Raw genomic sequence first — 19,373 nt, 5'->3', positions numbered from 1 at the left:
GCCATGGAACGATAGATAAAAAATTAATTGTAAACTAAATAATCTGTTTGTAAAGAATGAGGGATTTAAACAACAAATTATAGAAACAATCAACAGTTTCATTCAAGAGAATGACAATAATGAGACAACCTACCAAATCTAATGGGATACAGCAAAAGTCCTTCTTAGGGGAAGATTTATATCTTTGAATGCTTACATGAATATAGCAGAGAAAGAGGAGATCAATGAAGTGGGCGCGCAGCTGAAAAAACTGGAAAAACAACAAATTAAATGCCCAAGTAAATGCGAAATTAGAAATACTGAAAACCAAAGGAGAGATTAATAAAATTGAAATTAAGAAAACTATTGAACTAATAAGTAAAGGTAAGAGTTAGTTTTATGAAAAACCCAATAAAATTGTCAAACTTTGATCAATTTGATTAAAAACAAGAAAGAAGGAAACGACATTACCAATATAAAAAATGAAAAGGATGAAGTCACCTCCAGTGAGGAGGAAATTAAGACGATAATTAGAAACTATTTTACCCTACTTTATGCCCGTAAATTCTACAATCTAAATGACATGAATGATTACTTTTAAAAAATATATAAATTGCCCAGATAAATGGAAGAAGATTTTGAATACTTAAATAACCCCGTCTCAGAAAAAGAAATTGAATAAGCCATCGATGAACTGCCTAGGAGAAAATCTCCAGGGCCAGATGGATTTACAAGCTAATTCTACCAAACATCTAAAGAACAGTTAATTCCAATACTATGTAGACTATTTGGGAAAATTGTGGAAGAAGAAGTCCTCCGAAATTCTTTTTTATGATACAAATATACTTTTGGTATCCAAACCAGGAAGAGACAAAACAGAGAAAAAAATTATAGATCAACTTATCTAATGAATATTGATTCAAAAATTTTAAATAAGAATTTAGGAAAAATAATACAGCCACTTATCATGAGAATAATACAGTATAATCAGTCTAGGATTCATACCAGGAATGCAGAACTGGTTCAATATTAGGAAAACTATTGACATTATTGATCATATCAACAACAATCCTAAGAGAAACCACCTGATTATCTCAACAGACGCAGAAATAATTTTTTCACAAAATACAGAACCCATTCCTATTCAAAACAATTGATAGTATAAGAATAAATGGAACTTTCCATGAAATAATAAGCGGTATCTACCTAAAACTTTAACAAGCATTTTATGCAATGGAGATAAGTTAGATGAATTTCCAATAAGATCATGGGCTAAACAAGGATGTCCATTATCACCATTATTTAAAATGGTATTAGATAGGTTAGCTGTAGAAATAAGAGAAGATAAAGAAATTGAAAGAATTAGAACAAGCAAAGAAGTAACTATGTTATCACTCTGTGCAGATGATATGACGATATACTTAGAGAATCCCAGAGATTCAAGTAAAAAACTTGAAGTAATAAACAACTTTGGCAAATTTGTAGGTTACAAATCAAACCCACACAAATCTTCTGCATTTCTCTTTATTACTAGCAAAACCCAACAGCAAGAGATAGAAAGAGAAATCCTATTTAAAGCTAGGGTAGGCACTATAAAATATTTGGGAGTCTACCTGCCAAAACAAATCCAATGACTATATGAATACAAATACAAAATACTTTTTGCACAAATAAAGTCATATCTAAGTAAGTGGAAAAACATCAGTTGCTCGTGGGTAGGCCAAGCTAATATAATAAAAATGACAATTCTATCTAAATTAATTAACTTATTTAGTGCCATACCAATCAAACTTTCAGATAATTAATGTCTGGAGCTGGAAAAATAATATCAAAATTCTTCTGGAAGAACAAATCGTCCAGAATATCAAGGGAACTAATGAAAAGAAAGGCTAGGAAAGGTGGCCTACCTCTTCCAGATCTCAAATTGTATTATAAAGCAGCAATTATCAAAACCACTTCTTACTGGCTAAGAAACAGAAGGGTAGACAAGTGGAATATGCTAGGTACTCATGACACAGTAGTCAATAAATATAACAATCTACTGCTTGATAAACCCAAAGACCCCAGCTTCTGGGATAAGAACTCACTGTTTGACAAAAAATTGCTACGAAAACTGGATAACATACAGTGTGGTGGAACCTAGGTATAGACCAGTGCCTGACACCGTACACAAGAATAAAGGCCAAATGGGGATATGACTTAGATATAAAGATTGATAATATAAACAAATTAGTGGAGCAAAGGATAGTGTATTTATCAGATTTATGGAGAAGGGAAGAATTTTTGACTAAACAAGAGATAAGAAGCATTATGAGGTGAAAAATGGACAATTTTGATTACATTAGACTGAAAAGTTTTTGCACAACTAAACCCGATGCAGCCAGTATTAGGAGGGAAATGGAAAACTGCGAAAGAATTTTTGCAACTAGAGTCTCAGATAAAGGTCTCATCCCTAAAATATGTAGAGAACCGAGTCAAATGTACAAGAATACAAGTCATTCTCCAATTGATAAATTGTCAAAGAATATGAATAAGCAGTTTTCAGAGGAAGAAATTAAATCTATCTATAGTCAAATGAAAAAATGCTCTAAATCACTATTGACTAAAGAGATGCAAATCAAAACAATTCTGGGATACCACATCACACCTATCAGATTGGCTAACATGACTTAACAGGAAGATGATATATGTTGGAGAAGATGTGGGAGAGTTAGAACACTAATTCATTTTTGGTGGAGCTGTGTGTTGATCCAACCATTCAGAATTGCAATTTGGAACTATGGTCAAAGGACTACAAAAATGTACATACCCTTTGACCCAGCAATACCACTTCTAAGCCTGTATCCTCAAGAGATCATAAAAATGGGGAAGGTTACCACATGTGCAAAAATATTTATAGCAGCACTCTTTGTGGTGGCCAAAAACTGGAACTCAAGGGGATAACCATCAATTCGGGAATAGCTGAATAAATTATGGTATATGAATGTCATGGAATGCTATTGTGCTATAAGAAATGAAGAATGAGAAGACGTTGGAGAGGCCTGGAAAGATATATATGATCTGATGCTGAGCAAAAGTAGAACCAGGAGAACTTTCTGCACAGCAATGACTACAGTGTGGAGAGTTTCTTCTGGTAGACTTGGAATTTCATTTCAATGCAAGGACTTAAAAAAATTTCCAATGGTCTTGTAAGGCAAAATGCCTCCCACATCAAGAGAAAGAACTATGAATTTTTTTTAATTAAATATATTTATTTAACTTTTAACATTCATTTTCACAAAATTTTGGGTTACAAATTTTCTCCCCTTTTATCTCCTCCCCCCCTAACACCAAGCATTCTAATTGTCCCTATGACCAATCTGCTCTCTCTTCTATCATCCCTCTCTGCCCTTGTCTCCGTCTTCTCTTTTGTCCTGTAGACCCAGGTAGCTTTCTATACCCCTTTACCTGTATTTCTTATTTCCTAGTGGCAAGAACATTACTCGACAGTTTATCCTACTTTGAGTTCCAACTTCTTTACCTCCCACCCTCTCCACCCCTTCCCTTTGGAAGGCAAGCAATTCAATGTAGGCCAAATCTGTGTAGTTTTGCAAATGACTTCCATAATAGTTGTGTTGTATAGGACTAACTATATTTCCCTCCATCCTATCCTGTCCCCCATTACTTCTATTCTCTTTTGATCCTATCCCTCCCCATGAGTGTCGACCTCAAATTACACTCTCCTCCCCATGCCCTCCCTTCTATCATCCCCCCCACCCTGCTTGTCCCTTTGTCCACCACTTTCTTGTGTTGTGAGAGAGGTTTTCCTACCAAAATGAGTGTGCATTTTATTCTTTCCTTTAGTGGAATGTGATGAGAGAAGACTTCATGTTTTTCTCTCACCTCCCCTCTTTATCCCACCACTAATGAGTCTTTTGCTTGCCTCTTTTATGAGAGATAATTTGCCCCATTCCATTTCTCCCTTTCTCCTCCCAATATCTTTCTCTCTCACTGCTTGATTTCATTTTTTTAAAGATATGATCGCATCCTCTTCAATTCACTCTGTGCACTCTGTCTCTATGTATGTGTGCGTGTGTGCATGCGTGTGTGTGTAATCCCACCCAGTACCCAGATACTGAAATGTGTCAAGAGTTACAAATATTGTCTTTCCATGTAGGAATGTAAACAGTTCAACTTTAGTAAGTCCCTTATGACTTCTCTTTGCTGTTCACCTTTTCATGGTTCTCTTCATTCTTGTGTTTGAAAGTCAAATTTTCTTTTCAGCTCTGGTCTTTTCATCAAGAACACTTGAAAATCCTCTATTTCATTGAAAGACCAATTTTTCCCCTGAAGTATTATGCTCAGTTTTGCTGGGTAAGTGATTCTTGGTTTTAGTCCTAGCTCCTTTGACTTCTGGAATATCCTATTCCATGCCCTTCGATCCCTTAATGTAGAGGCTGCTAGATCTTGTGTTATCCTGATTGTATTTCCACAATACTTGAATTGTTTCTTTCTAGCTGCTTGCAATATTTTCTCCTTGACCTGGGAACTCTGGAATTTGGCCACAATGTTCCTAGGAGTTTCTCTTTTTGGATCTCTTTCATGCGGTGTTCTGTGGATTCCTTGAATATTTATTTTGCCCTCTGGTTCTAGAATCTCAGGGCAGTTTTCCTTGATAATTTCATGGAAGATGATGTCTAGGCTATTTTTTTGGTCATGGCTTTCAGGTAGTCCCATAATTTTTAAATTGTCTCTCCTGGATCTATTTTCCAGGTCTGTTGTTTTTCCAATGAGATAATTCACATTATCTTCCATTTTTCCATTCTTCTCTCTTTGTTCTGTGATTTCTTCATTTTGCATAAAGTCCTTAGCCTCCATCTGTGCCATTCCAGTTTTGAAAGATCTATTTTCTTCAGTGAGCTTTTCAATCTCCTTTTCCATTTGGCTAATTCTGCTTTTGAAAGCATTCTTCTCCTCATTGGCTTTTTGAACCTCTTTTGCCAATTGAGTTAGGCTAGTTTTCAAGGTGTTATTTTCTTCAACATTTTTTTGGGTGTCCTTTAGCAGGCAGCTGATCTGCTGTTCATGCTTTGACTTCATGTCTCTCATTTCTCTTCCCAGCTTTTCCTCTACCTCTCTAACTTGATTTTCAAAATTCTTTTTGAGCTCTTCCATGGCCTGAGCCCATTGGGTGGGCTGGGACACAGAAGCCTTGATTTCTGTGTCTTTGCCTGATAGTAAGCATTGTTCTTCCTCATCAGAAAGGAAGGGAGGAAATTCCTGTTCACCAAGAAAGTAGCCTTCTATAGTCTTATTTCTTTTCCCTTTTCTGGGCATTTTCCCAGCCAGTGACTTGACCTCTGAATATTCTCCTCACACCCACCTCGTCTCCTGATCCTCCCAGCCAGCATTTGGGGTCTGAGATTCAAATGCTGCTTCCAGCCTTAGGGCTTTTGGCGGGGGCAGGGCTGCTATTCAGTGTGAGATTAAGATCAGGTGGTCAGGTTGGGGCAGGGCCGCCTCTCAGGCTCAGTTCCCTCGGGGGGTTTATGCACAGACCTTCCACAATGGATCCAGGCTCCTGCCCCCTTGAGGAGCCCTGGTCTGCGGCCGCCTCTCAGGTTCTACCTCCCGGGGGGGGGCCTGAGTTATGGGGGCACCCCACTCCCCTCTCAACCCTCCAAAGAGACTCTCTCATCAACCCCCGTCACCTGTGGGTGGAGGGACTTGTGCGGCCTCTGAAGATCCCGCCCCTGAAGCCTGCTCAGATCTGTACCTCTCGGTGCCGTGGCAGGTCTGGGCTGGGCTCCACGTCTGCAGCGTGACACACCTTTTGCGGGAGGTTTGCAGGTCCCTCTGTGGGTGGAGGGACCCCCGTGACCGCTGGAGATCCCATCCCTGAAGCCCGCTCGGATCTTTTCCTCTCAGTGCCATGGCTGCAGCAGGGCTGCACTCAGCTGCCAGTCCCGGCGCCCAGTCCGCAGCGCAAAGGACCCCCCGTGAGAGGTTTGCAGGTCTCTCTGGAACAGAAATCTCCCTCACTCTAATGTTCCGTGTCCTCTGGGTGCAGAATTCTCCATGAGTTACTTCCCTGTAGCCGTTCTATGGGTTGTGGGTTCGGAGCTATGTGTTGTGCGTCTTTCTACTCCGCCATCTTGGCTCTGCCCCCCAAAAACTATGAAATTTAACCACAGCATGTAGCAGATCATTTTTTTCTGCATATTTGTGTATTATTTGAGTATTTCTGTGTGTGTATTTTGTTTTGATATCATATTGTTTCTCCTATTCACTTTAATTCTTCTGCACAGCATGAATACAGTGAGAATGTATTTAATAGGAATGTATGAGTAGAGCCTATAAAAAATGGTATACCCTCTTGGGGAGCAAGGTGGGTTGTAGCAGGGAGGGAGGGAAATTAATCTAAGTTATATGGTAGCAATTGTAGAACACTGAAAATGAAAATAATTAATAAAATAAAATTTAAAAAAAAGGAGCTGAACCAGAAGAACTTTGTACAAAACAACAACCACAGTGTGAGAGGATTTGTTTTGGTAGACTTAGAACTTCACTGTAATGCAAGTATTTATAAAATTCCCAGTGGTCTTTTAAGGCAAAATGTCTTCCACATCCAGAGAAAGGACCATGCAATTCAACGGCAGAATGTAGCAGAGCATTTTCTTTTGCTTGAAGTTTTGGTTTGTTTTATGATTTCTCCCATTCATTTCAATTCTTCTATGCAATGTGGCTATGGTGAAAATGTATTTAGTAGGAATTTATGTGTAGAACCTAAATAAAATTATATGCCATCTCAGGCAAGAAGGTGGGAGGTAGAGGAAAAGGAGAGAGAGAGGGAAAGAAATCTAAGTTATGTGGTAGTGATTGTAGAACACTGAAAATAAATAAAAAATTAAAAAAAAAAGCATTAAGACTAAATGTTTAGATAAAACACCATATTATTGAATTTTGTAACTAAATATCAATAGATATACTAATAATTATGCTCTGCATTTTTGTAATACTTAATTAATCCCAAAAGTCTTTTCAAAGGAAGAACCAAGAGGTTGGAGTAAAGGCAAGAACTTGCCTGAGCTCTCCCCCAAATTCCATCAAATACTTTAAAATAATGACTAATCAAATTCTAGAGCAGCAAAACTCACCAAAAGATAGCTTGAAATAATTTTCTAGCCCAACACAACTTAGAAAATTGGCAGAGAGGGACTGTTGCACCAAGGTGGGAAAGGAGTACAGTCCAGTGCAGACTGTGCCAGGACAGACCCAGCTCCAGCAAAGCAGGTTCAGCTTTGGGAGCCACAGAATCAGTGATAGCAGTGGCAGATTCTAGTCCTTTCAAATCAAAGATGAAGAGGGGAACAGACAACGGGTAAGAAGGAGATATACAGGGGCCTCTTCATGGGCACCAGGGACAGTACTTTCTTCCATTCCTTATACCTGGATCTGGGTCACAGTCCTGTGTCTTAGTCCCAGTGGTAAGGGGAACACTTGCACAGCAGAGCTTGTGGGTTCAGGGGATTAGAAATCTTGGTCACAGTTCCAGGGCTTAATAGAGCACTTGTGGTCACTCACAAAGCTGTGAACAATACTGGAGAGGAGTAAACACACCTCTACCTAGATCATACCACCTTGGAATAGTCAAAAACTTACAGGTCCCCTGAATTACCTCTGAAAAGTGCTGCACAAAAACTCTGATGCTTGGGAAGTACCCCCTATACTTAAAAGCAGAGCCCCAATTTAGTATAGAGTAAAAGTCAAGAAATAGAGTGGAAAATGACAAACAAAAGAAAAAAATCTGACAATTGAAAGTTGCTATGGTGAGAAAGAAGATCAAAACACACACTCAGAAGAAGGGAACAATCAAAATTCCTACATCTGAAACCTCAAAGGAAAATATGAATTCTTCTCAGGCCATGGAAGAACTGAGAAAGGTAGCAGATCATTTTTTTCTGCATATTTGTGTATTATTTGAGTATTTCTGTGTGTGTATTTTGTTTTGATATCTTATATTGTTTCTCCTATTCACTTTAACAAGGAAAAGATGTAGAGGAAAAATTGGGAAGAGAAATGAGAGTGATGAAAGAAAATCATATAAAAAAGACTCAACAACCTGGAAAAGGAGGCACAAAAAATGATGAAGAAAATAACACCTTAAAAAACAGAATAGGCCAAATGGTAAATGAGGCACAAAAATCCAATGAAAAGAAGAATGCTTTGAAAAGTGTAATTGATGGATTTTCACATGGCTCGATGCCCCCTGGTCTTCACTGCTCCCAGATTGCTGCCAAGACCATGCTGTCCCCTCCTTGGAACATGAATGCAAGTAGCCCCAGCTACCTCCTGGCATCCCTCTACGTGGGTAACCTGTACTCAGATGTGACCAAAGTGATACTGTACTAAAAGTTCTCGCCTGTGGGACCCGTCGTGCCCATCCACGTGTGCTGTGATGTAGTCACGTGCCATTCCCTGAGTTATGCCTACATCAACTTCCAGCACCCCTCAAATGCTGAATGAGCCTTAGGCACCATGAACTTTGAAGTAATCAAGGGCAGGCCCATCCATATCATGTGGTCCCAGAGGGATCTGAGACTCTGGAAATCAGGAATTGGCAACATCTTTATCATGAACTTGGATGATTCTATTGACAACAAATCCTTGCATGACACCTTTTCTACCTTTGGGACCATCCTCTCTTGTAAGGTGGTGTGTGATGAGAATGGCTCCTGAGAATTTGGATTTGTCCACTTTGAGACCAAGAATGCTGCAAAACAAGCCATCAGTGCCATGAATGGGATGCTAACGGATGCCCAGAAAGTTTTCTGGGTCACTTTAAGTCTTGGCCTGAACAGGAGGCAGAACTGGAGGCACTGCTATTGGAGTTCACCAACATCTATGTCAAGAACTTCAAAGAACTCTTCTCCCAGTTTGGAAAGACTCTAAGTGTGAAGGTGATGGTCTATGAAAATGGTCATTTCCAAGGCTTTGGTTTTGTCAACTTTGAGAAGCATGAGGAAGCACAGAAGGTTGTGAGTAGCATGAATACTGAGGAGTTCAGGGGTCGTGTCCTCTATGTTGGACAGGCCCAGAAAAGTGCAGAAGCAGAGTGAGCTGAAGCATAGATTTAAGCAGATGAAGCAGGAGAGAGTGAATCGCTACCAGGGTGTGAATTTGTACGTGAAGAATCTGGACGATGTCATGGGTGATGAGAAGCTAAGGAAGGAGGTCTCTTCATATGGCATCATTCACCAGTGCCAAAGAGATGGTAGAGGGTGGCCACAGCAAGGAGTTTGGCTTTGTATGTTTTTCCTCCCAAGAAGAGGCTACAAAGGCTGTTCCCCAGGTCTGGAATATTCTCCCTTTTCATCTCCACCTCCTGGCTTCCCTCAAATTCGAAATTAGAATCTCATCTTTTGAAGAAAGTCTTTCCCAGTCCTCCTCCATCCTAGTGCCTCCTCTCTGTGATCTACCAATTACTTTTTGAAAGAGATTCCCAGAAGTAAACACCCAGGAATATTATAGCTGAACTTTAGACCTCCCAGATGAAGAGAAAATATGGAAAGCAGTCAAAAAAGAAACAATTCAGATGTCATGGAGCCGTAGTCAGAATAACATATGATTTAGCAGCTTCTACATTAAAGGATCAGAAGGCTTAAGATATGAGATTCTGGAGGACAAAAGAGCTAGAATTACAATCAAGGTCCACCTACCCAGAAAAGCAGTATAGTCCTTCAGGAGAAAAATGGATATTCCGTGGAACAGAGGACTTTTAAGCATTCTTTATGAAAAGACCAGAAGTATACACTGGGAGACAGAAAAGGTGAGTGGTAGAATGGGATAAATCATCTAAATTTAAGCCTGAAAGAGGGGGAAATGGGGAAAGCAGGGAGTGGAGCACATAAATCTTACTCTTATTGAAATTGTCTCAAAGAGGAGATAATATACCCACTTAGTTGGATGTAGAAATCTATCTTACCCTACGGGAAAATAGGAAGGGAAGGAGATCAGAGAAAGGAGAGGGTAGCTGACAGAAGGGAGGACACTTTGAGGACACATAAGTCAGAAGCAAAAGACTTTTGAGAATGGACAGGGTAAAAACAGACAGAGGGCAAGACAAACGGTGAAAATAGGATAAAGAGAAATATATAGCTGGCAATCATTACTATAAAACGATTACATTTAGTTTCTCTGAAAAAGACTTTATTTCTCAAACATATAGAAAACTGGGTCAAATTTATAGAAGTACAAGTCATTCCTTAACTGTTAAATTGTCAGAGGACATGAACAGTAAGTTTTCAAAGTAATCACAACTAACTATAGTCACGTGAAAAATGCTCTAAATCACTATTGATTAGAGAAATGTGAATTACAACAACTGAGGTACTACCTCATACCTGTCAGAATGGCTTACATGAGAGAAAAAGAGAACTACAAATCTTGGAAGGGATGTGGGAAGATTAAAACACTAATGTACTGTTGTTGAAGTTGCATACTGATTCAACCATTCTAGAGAACATTTTGATAATATGTCGAAACATCTATAAAACATGCATGCCCTTTGACAAAGCAATGCCACTACTAGCTCTGTATTCCAATGAGATAAAAAGCAAAAAGTAAAAGAACACGTGTGTACAAAAGTATTTAATGGTGGCAAAGAATTGGAAATTGAGAGGATATCCATCAACTGGAGAATGGCTAAATAAATTGTTGTATGTGATTGTGATGAAATACTATGGAAGCAGCTAAATCACTATGGATTACAGAAATTCAAATCAAAATAGCTCTGAGGTTCCATATCACAACTATCAGATTGACTAACATGATGAAACTGGAAAATGATAAATGTTAGAGAAGATGAGGAAAAATTGGAACACTAATGCATTGTTGGTAAAGTGGTGAACTGATCCAACCATTCTGGAGAACAATGTAGAACTATGTCCAAAGGGCTACCATAGGGTACATATTCTTTGACCTAGGAATACTACTTCTAGGCCTGTATCCTGAAGAGATCATAAAAATGGTAGGACCCACATGCACAAAAGCATTTATAACATCTCTATTTGTGGTGACCAAGAAATGAAAATTGAGCAGATAGCCATCAATTTTGGAATGACTGAATAAGGGGTGGTATATGAATGTAATGGAACACTATTTTCTATATGAAAAGATGAGCAGATTGACTTCAAAAAAATCCTGGAAAGACTTGAATAAATTGATGCTGAGTAAAGTGAGTAAAACCAGGGGAACATTGTACTTGGAAACAGTAATGTAGTGCGATGAAGACAACTCCAAAAGACTCATGGTGGAAAAAGCTATGCACCTCCAAAGAAACAACTATGGTGTCTGAATGCATACAGAAGCATATTATTTACCCTCTCCTTTCTTTTGTTTCTTCTTTTGCATGGTTCTTACCATTGGTTCTAAGTCTTTACAACATGACTAATATGAAATATGTTTAATATGAATATATATATATATATATATATATATATATATATATATATATATATATATATATATATATATATATATAGTGTCTGTGTCAGATAGTGTCTATGTCAGATCGCACACAGTCTTGGAGAGGAGACAGGGGAGGGCTGGGGAGAAAATTTAGAACTTAACCTTATTGAAGTGAATGTTGAAAACTACAAATTAACTAACTATTTAAAAAGAAAAAAAAACTATGATGAGTAGGATGCTTTAAAAAAACACTTGGAAAGACTTACATGAACTGATGCAAAATGAAAGGGACAGAACCAAGGAGAACATTGTATGGAGTAATAGCAATATTGTGTGATGATTACTATGAATAATTTAACTATTCTTGGCAATGCAATTATCCAAGGCAATTCTATAGGACTATGATGAAAGGCACTGTCCACTGAAGGACACTGAAACTAAGAGGGATTAAATGGTCAGTTTAACATTGATGATTTTTTTCCTGGTAATACATAAACTGTCTTGCAAAAATAGCATTGCCTTCAGATATTTGCTAAGGTCCTACATGGGATACTATTATAAGGACTGATCCATAGAAATGTGACCTCTATCATTTAGTAGATGCCCACCCATAATATCCAGTGATGCAAACTTACATTTACAAGAATATATCACTATACTGCAGAGTCCAGATAGCAGAGTGAGAGCAATGACTCACCTAAGCTCTTAGACAAACTCCTTCAGATACCTCTAAAAAGAGAATCTGATCAAATTTTGGAGGGGCAGAATCCAATAGGAGACAGAATGTTGCAGATTCAAAGCCCAGGATAGACTGGAAGGTCCACAGGAAGGATTTGTTCAGCAGGGGTAAGCCCACAGAGCACACCACAGCAGAGTCCAGGGCAGTGGAGCCAGAGGGCCCTGGGAAACCTGAGACAGCAGCAGGCAGAATCTGTGGAGCTGCATCCCAGGGTGAGAGACCAATAGAGCTGAGCGAGTGACAGCTGCTGAGCATCAGATATCAGTCAGAGCAGCTCCTGAGACTTTCAGCCCACAGATTAAACATCTGTAAGTCACCTACTTGAACTTCTGGGTGATGGAGTGATCAGTAAATGCTCTCTCCTCCCCACTTGATGACCTTGAAAGAAACATAAAATATTTCCCCCGAAAATCAGTGGGAACAGCAGAGGGGACAAATAGTCTCATAACAACTGAGGCTGCGAAAATACCTAAAGGGGATTCTTCCTACTGTGGCAGAGGCAAACCAGAAGGAAAGGGGACCCAGGGCAGAGGAAACTCATATTAGGACCCAGGCAAGCATCAGCGACAGGAGAGGAGCCCCAGGAGGATTGGAAACTCCCACTAGGATCTAGGCATGTCTCAGCACTCCTGGGGAAACAGGGAGACAAGAGGATGGCTGGGATCACCATCCCCTGAGCTTGCCTTTGCCTCAGTTCAACTGAGGAGATCTCCCACGAAGAGACCACCCCTCCCATACACATAACAAGCTAACCACAGGGTTGATCCGGGAAACACAAATCAAAAACCTGCTCTTAGTTTTTTCACACAAGTCAGCTCAACACCAAGTTCTGCAGCTTTTAACTGAAAGAACCAGAAGCCACAGCACACAATCACCATCATCAACAAGAAAAAGCAAAAGAAGGGCGAAAATACCATAGAATCTTTCTATGGGGACAATGACCAAAACACAAATAACAAAGACGAGATAAGTAGTGAGACTATACTTCCATCTGAAACTTCAGAAGGGCCTATGAACTGCTCACATGCACAAACAGCTCTTCTGGAACAGATGAAGAAGGAAATAGAAGAAAAAATGGCCAATGATTTTTAAAGTATAAAAAAGAATTCTCTGGTGAGAACATTTCTTTAAAAAGGAAAATTGGACAAATGAAAAAGGAATTACAATAATTATCTGCAAAAAATAACTCCTTAAAAATGGACAGATGGAAAAGGAGATGCAGAAGTTAACTGAAGAAAACAATTTGATAAACATTAGAACTGAGCAAATAGACATTAATGATTCTATGAGGCAGCAAGAATCAGTCCAACAAAATTTAAAGACTGAAAAGACAGAAGAAAATGTAAAATATCTAATTAGGAAAACAACTGACCTGGAAAATACATCCAAGAGAGAAAATTTAAGAATTATTGGCCTGCCAGAAAGCCACGATGAAAAAAAGAGTATGGACAATAATTTTAGGAAATCATAAAGGAAAACTGCCCAGAAGTGCTAGATCCAGATGGCAAAATAGTTATCAAAAGAATACACTGTTCACCTCCTGAAAGGGAACCCAAACTCAATACCTCAAGAAGTATCATTGCCAAATTCCAGAACTATCAACTGAAGGAGAAAATACCACAGGCAGTCAGAAAGAAACCATTCAAATATCGAGGAGCTACAGTCAGGATCACACAGGACCTTGCAACTTCTACCTTAGAAGACTGAAGGAATTGGAATCCAATATTCTGTAAGGCAAAGGAGATGGGAGTACAACCAAGGATCAACTACCCATTAAAGTTCAGCATGACGTTTCAGGCAAGGAGATGGTCATTCAATGAAGTAAGGGATTTCCAGACCTTCCTGACAAAAACGCCAGAACTTAATAGAAAATTTGATCTTCAGACACAGGTCTCAAGAGAGGCATAAAAAGGTAAACGGGTGGGGGGGGGGGAGGAGAGCAGAAACTTGTTACGCAATTTGGGCAAACTGTTCACCTCCCTATAAGGGAAGAAGATACCTGTTAATCTTGAGAACCGTACATTTGTTAAGAAATATAATAGGGATATACATAGAGGGTATGTGTATAAAGTAAATGATGTCATGTTAAAAATATGATTTAAGCATGCGAAGGGATTGTAACAGGAGGTATGAAAAGGAGGAAGCAGAAAATGGTAAGTGACATCATAGGAAGAAGTACAAAATTATAGTAGAGGGAAAGAGAAGAGGGAGATGAGCACTGTTTGAGAGGTACTCTCATCTGATTTGGTTCAAGGTGGGAACAATAAACTTAAATATATACTTCTAACTAGCTCTATAGGCAGTAGGAGAGGAAGAGGGAAGAAAAGGGTTTGGAAGCTAAAAGGGAGGGAAGAAGCAGTAAGGGTAAAGGGGAGTAAAAGGGAGGGGGGCTAAAAGAATGAAGGGAAGGCTGCAGGAGGTGGTGGTGAAAAGTGAGAAGTATTGAGGAGGGGAAGGGAGATGGGAGAGCTAAAAGCACAAACGGTGGGAAAGAGGATGAAGGGAAAGACATAGCTTGTAATCATAACTGTGAATGTGAATGGAATGGACTCTCCCATAAAACGGAGACAGCAGAATGGATTAAAAGCCATAATCCAACAACATGTTGTTTACAATAAACACATTTGAAATGGATACACACAGGGTAAAAGTAAAAAGTTGAAGCAGAATATATTGTGCTTCAGCTGAAGTAAGAAAAGCAGGGATAGCAATCCTAATTTCAGACAAAGCAAAAGCAGAAATAGATCTAATGAAAAGAGATAAGGAAGGGAACTATATCCTGCTAAAAGGCACCATAGCAGTGAAGCAATACCATTACTAAACATGCATGCTCCAAGTGGTACAGCATCCAAATTCTTAGAGCAGAAGTTGGGGGAGTTGAAGGAAAAAATTGACAGCAAAACTATACTGTGGGGAACCTCAACCTCCCTCTGTCTGAACTTGATAAATCTAACCTCAGAATAAACAAGAAAGAGGTTAAGGAGGTAAATAAAACTCTGGATAAGGTAGATATGATAGATCTCTGGAGAAAACTGAATGGGAATAGAAAGGAATATACCTTTGCTCTCAGTACATGGCACATATACAAAAATCGACTGTGTACTAGGATATAAAAACCTCACAACCCAGTGCAGAAAAGCAGAGATAATCAATGCATTCTTCTCAGATCATAATGCAATAAAAATTATATGTAATAAAAGGCCATGGAAAGACAAACCAAAAATTAATTGAAAACTAAATACTCTAATCCTAAAGAAGGAGTAGGTTAAAGAAGAAATCATTAAAACAATCAACTACTTCATTCAAGAGAATGACAATAATGAAACAACCTACGAAAACTCATGGGATACTGAAAAAGCAGTTCTGAGGGGAAGTTTTTCTTTTTGTATCAGTTTTTGCTGTTGTTTTATTTTGTTTTTCCGAATGCAAAATACAGAGATAACATTGTCACCCCTTATCTCCCCATGGTAAGAAAGTATATAGGACTGATCTTTGTCCTAGCTCCTTCAGTATGAACTTGGAAACATTTGTGACTTTTCACACATGTTAGCTACATAAAAGTGTTCAGGAACACTTAGGTATCTTCTTCAAGGACCATTCTAATTCTAGGAAATCTTAATTTTTTTTAAATTCAATTTTTTTTATTTAACTTTTCAACATTCATTTCCACAAAATTTTGAGTTCCAAATTTTCTCCCCATTTCTCCCCTCCCCTTACCCCAAAACACCGAGCATTCTAATTGCCCCTATCACCAATCTGCCCTCTCTTCTAACATCCCTCCCTTCCCTTATCTGCATCTTCTCTTTTGTCCTGTAGGGCAAGATAACTTTCTATTCCCCATTACCTGTATTTCTATTTCCTAGTTGCAAGAACAATACTCAACAGTTGTTCCTAAAACTTTGAGTTCCAACTTCTCCCCAACCCTCCCTTCCTACCCATTCCCTTTGGGAAGGCAGGCTATTCAATGTAGGCCGTATCTGTGTAGTTTTGCAAATGACTTCCATAATAGTAGTGTTGTGTAAGACTAACTATAATTCCCTCCATCCTATTCTACCCCCCATTGCTTCTATTCTCTCTTTTGATGCTGTCCCTCCCCAAAAGTGTTGACTTCAAATTGCTCCCTCCTCCCATTGCCCTCCCTTCCATCATACCCCCCACCTTGCTTATCCCCTTCTCCCCCACTTTCCTGTATTGTAAGATAGGTTTTCATACCAAAATGAGTGTGCATTTTATTCCTTCCTTTAGTCGAATGTGATGAGAGTAAGCTTCATGTTTTTTCTCTCACCTCCCCTCCTTTCCCTCCACTGAAAAGTCTTTTATCTGCCTCATTTATCAGAGATAACCTGCCCAATTCCATTTCTCCCTTTATCCTCCTAATATATTTCTCCTCACCGCTTAATTTCATTTTTTAAGATATGATCCCACCCTATTTAATTCACCCTGTGCTCTGTGTGTGTGTGTGTGTGTGTGTGTGTGTAGTTGTACCAACTACCCAGATACTGAAAAAAGTTTCAAGAGTTATAAATACTGTCTTTCCATGTAGGAATGTAAACAGTTCAGCTTTAGTAAGTCCCTTACGATTTCTCTTTGCTGTTTACCCTTTCATGCATCTCTTGATTCTTGTGTTTGAAGGTCAAATTTTCTTTTCAGCTCTGGTCTTTTCATCAACAATCCTTGAAAGAACTCTATTTCACTGAAAGACCATTTTCCTCCTTGAAGTGTTATACTCAGTTTTGCTGGATAGGTGATTCTTGGTTTTAGTCCTAGTTCCTTTGACTTCTGGAATATCCTATTCCATGCCCTTCGATCCCTGAATGTAGAAGCTGCTAGATCTTGTGTTATCCTGATTGTATTTCCACAATACTATAATTGTTTCTTTCTAGCTGCTTGCAATATTTTCTCCTTGACCAGGGAACTCTGGAATTTGGCTACAATATTCCTAGGAGTGTTTTGTTTTTGGATCTCTTTCCGGAGGTGATAGGTGGATTCGTTAAATATTGATTTTGCCCTCTGGTTCTAGAATATCAGGGCAGTTTTCCTTGATAATTTCATGAAAGATGATGTCTAAGCTTTTTTTTTTTTTTTTTTGATCATGGCTTTCAGGTAGTCCCATAATTTTTAAATTGTCTCTCCTGGATCTATTTTCCAGGTCAGTTGATTTTCCAATGAGATATTTCACATTATCTTCCATTTTTTTTCATTCTTTTGTTTTTGTTTTGTGATTTCTTGGTTTCTCATAAAGTCATTAGCCTCCATCTGTTCCATTCTAATTTTGAAGGAAGTATTTTCTTCAGTGAGCTTTTGAACCTCTTTTTCCATTTGGCTAATTCTGCTTTTTAAAGCATTCTTCTCCTCATTGACTTTTTGAACCTCTTTTGCCAATTGAGTTAGCCTATCTTTCAAGTGTTATTTTCTTCAGCATTTTTTGGGGTCTCCTTTAGCAAGATGTTGACCTGCTTTTCATGCTTTTTTTGCATCTTTCTCATTTCTCTTCCCAATTTTTCATCCACTTCTCTAACTTGATTTTCAAATCCTTTTTGAGCTCTTCCATGGCCTGAGCCCACTGAATATTTATTTTGGATGTTTTGGATACAGAAGCCTTGACTTTTATGTCTTTCCCTGATGGTAAGCATTGTTCCTCCTCATCTAAAAGGATGGTAGGAAATAACTGTTCACCAAGAAAGTAACCTTATATGGTCTTATTTTTTTCCCTTTTTTGGGCATTTTCCTAACCAGTTACTTGGCTTTTGGGTCCTTTGTGAAGAGTAGGATATACTCTGGGGACCTGTAAGATATCAGTCCCTCCAAGGTGGCCCAATCAAACATGCACTGGTCTGGGCACAGGGAAGGATTTTTGTGCCCAGAATCTTTGCAGAGTTTGCTCTCCACAGGCACCTGACCTCCAGTTTAGCCAAGCTAGCACTTAGGGGTGGGATTCAGTGAAGCTGTGGGGGCAGGGCCACCATTCAGTGTGAGACAAAGACCAGCTCCCTCAGTGCCCCCAGGGGTTTTTAAAATCCAGCAATGATTTCAGGCTGCTGTAGGGGCTGCTTTGAGATCTTCTGCCTTCTGCCCCATGTGTTGTCTTCGGGCAGCTGCCTAAGACTGGTGCTATGGGAAGGCCCTTCTCCCCTCCTGGCCTGCTGAAAAATACCCCCGTCACTAACCCTTGGCGCCTGTAGGTTGAGGGATCTTCAGACACACTGCTGCTGCGAGTGGGGATTCCGAGACTGGAGACTCCACCCCAGAGGGCTGTACAGGAGCCGTGAGCCACGGGCCAAGGCTGGACTGGGCTCCACTCCACGTCTGGTGCAACAGACGTTACCCGTGGCCTTTCAGGTCACTCTGGGCTGGAAATCTCCTCCACTCTGCTGTTCTTCACTTCTGCTGCTGCAAAATTTGTTGAAAGTCCCTCTCTATAGATATTTTATGGGATGTGTGGGTAGATCCTGAATATGTGTGTCTTTCTACTCCACCATTCTCTTAGGGGAAGTTTTCTATCTTTGAATGCCTACATAAATAAAATAGAGAAAGAGGAGATCAATGACCTGGGCATGCAGCCAAAAAAACTAGAAAAAGAACAAATTGAAAATCTCTAAGTAAATACCAAATTAGAAATATGAAAACGAAAGGAGAGATTAATAAAATTGAAATTAAAAAAAACTATTAAATTAATAAATAAAACCAATAATTGGTTTTATGAAAAAACTAATGAAATTGATAAACATTCTGTCAGTTTCATTAAAAGAAACAAACAAGAAAACCAAATTACTAATATCAAAAATGAAAGGGGTTAACTCACCTCCAATGAGGGGAAAACGAAAACAATAATTAGAAATAATTTTGCCCAACTTTATGCCCACAGATTCGACAATCTAAGTTAGATGTGTGAATATTTTAAAAAATAAAAATTGCCCAGATTAACAGAAGTTGAATACTTAAACAACCCCATCTCAGAAAAAGAAATTGAACAAGACATCAATGAAATCCCCAGGGTCAAATGGATTTACAAGTGAACTCTATGAAACATTTAAAGAACAGTTAATTCCAACACTATATAGACTGCTTTTGAAAATGGAGGAAGAAGGAGTCCTCTGAAACTTTTTTTATGATACCAATATGGTTTTGATACCTAAACCAGGAAGAGACAAAACAGAGAAAGAAAATTATAGACCAGTTTCTCTACTGAATATAGATGCAAAAATTT

The 19,373-nt window shown here is 38.9% G+C and overlaps 1 pseudogene; it reads left to right on the top strand.

Moving 5' to 3' along the window:
* The first annotated feature begins 8,283 nt into the window (after positions 1-8,283).
* On the top strand, positions 8,284-18,435 carry LOC140523073 (polyadenylate-binding protein 1-like pseudogene; annotated as a pseudogene).
* Positions 18,436-19,373: the final 938 nt, after the last annotated feature.

Source organism: Notamacropus eugenii, chromosome 2, assembly GCF_028372415.1.
Source record: "Notamacropus eugenii isolate mMacEug1 chromosome 2, mMacEug1.pri_v2, whole genome shotgun sequence".
NCBI classification, from domain to species: Eukaryota; Metazoa; Chordata; class Mammalia; order Diprotodontia; family Macropodidae; genus Notamacropus; species Notamacropus eugenii.
This window is presented reverse-complemented; position numbering and strand designations above follow the sequence as displayed.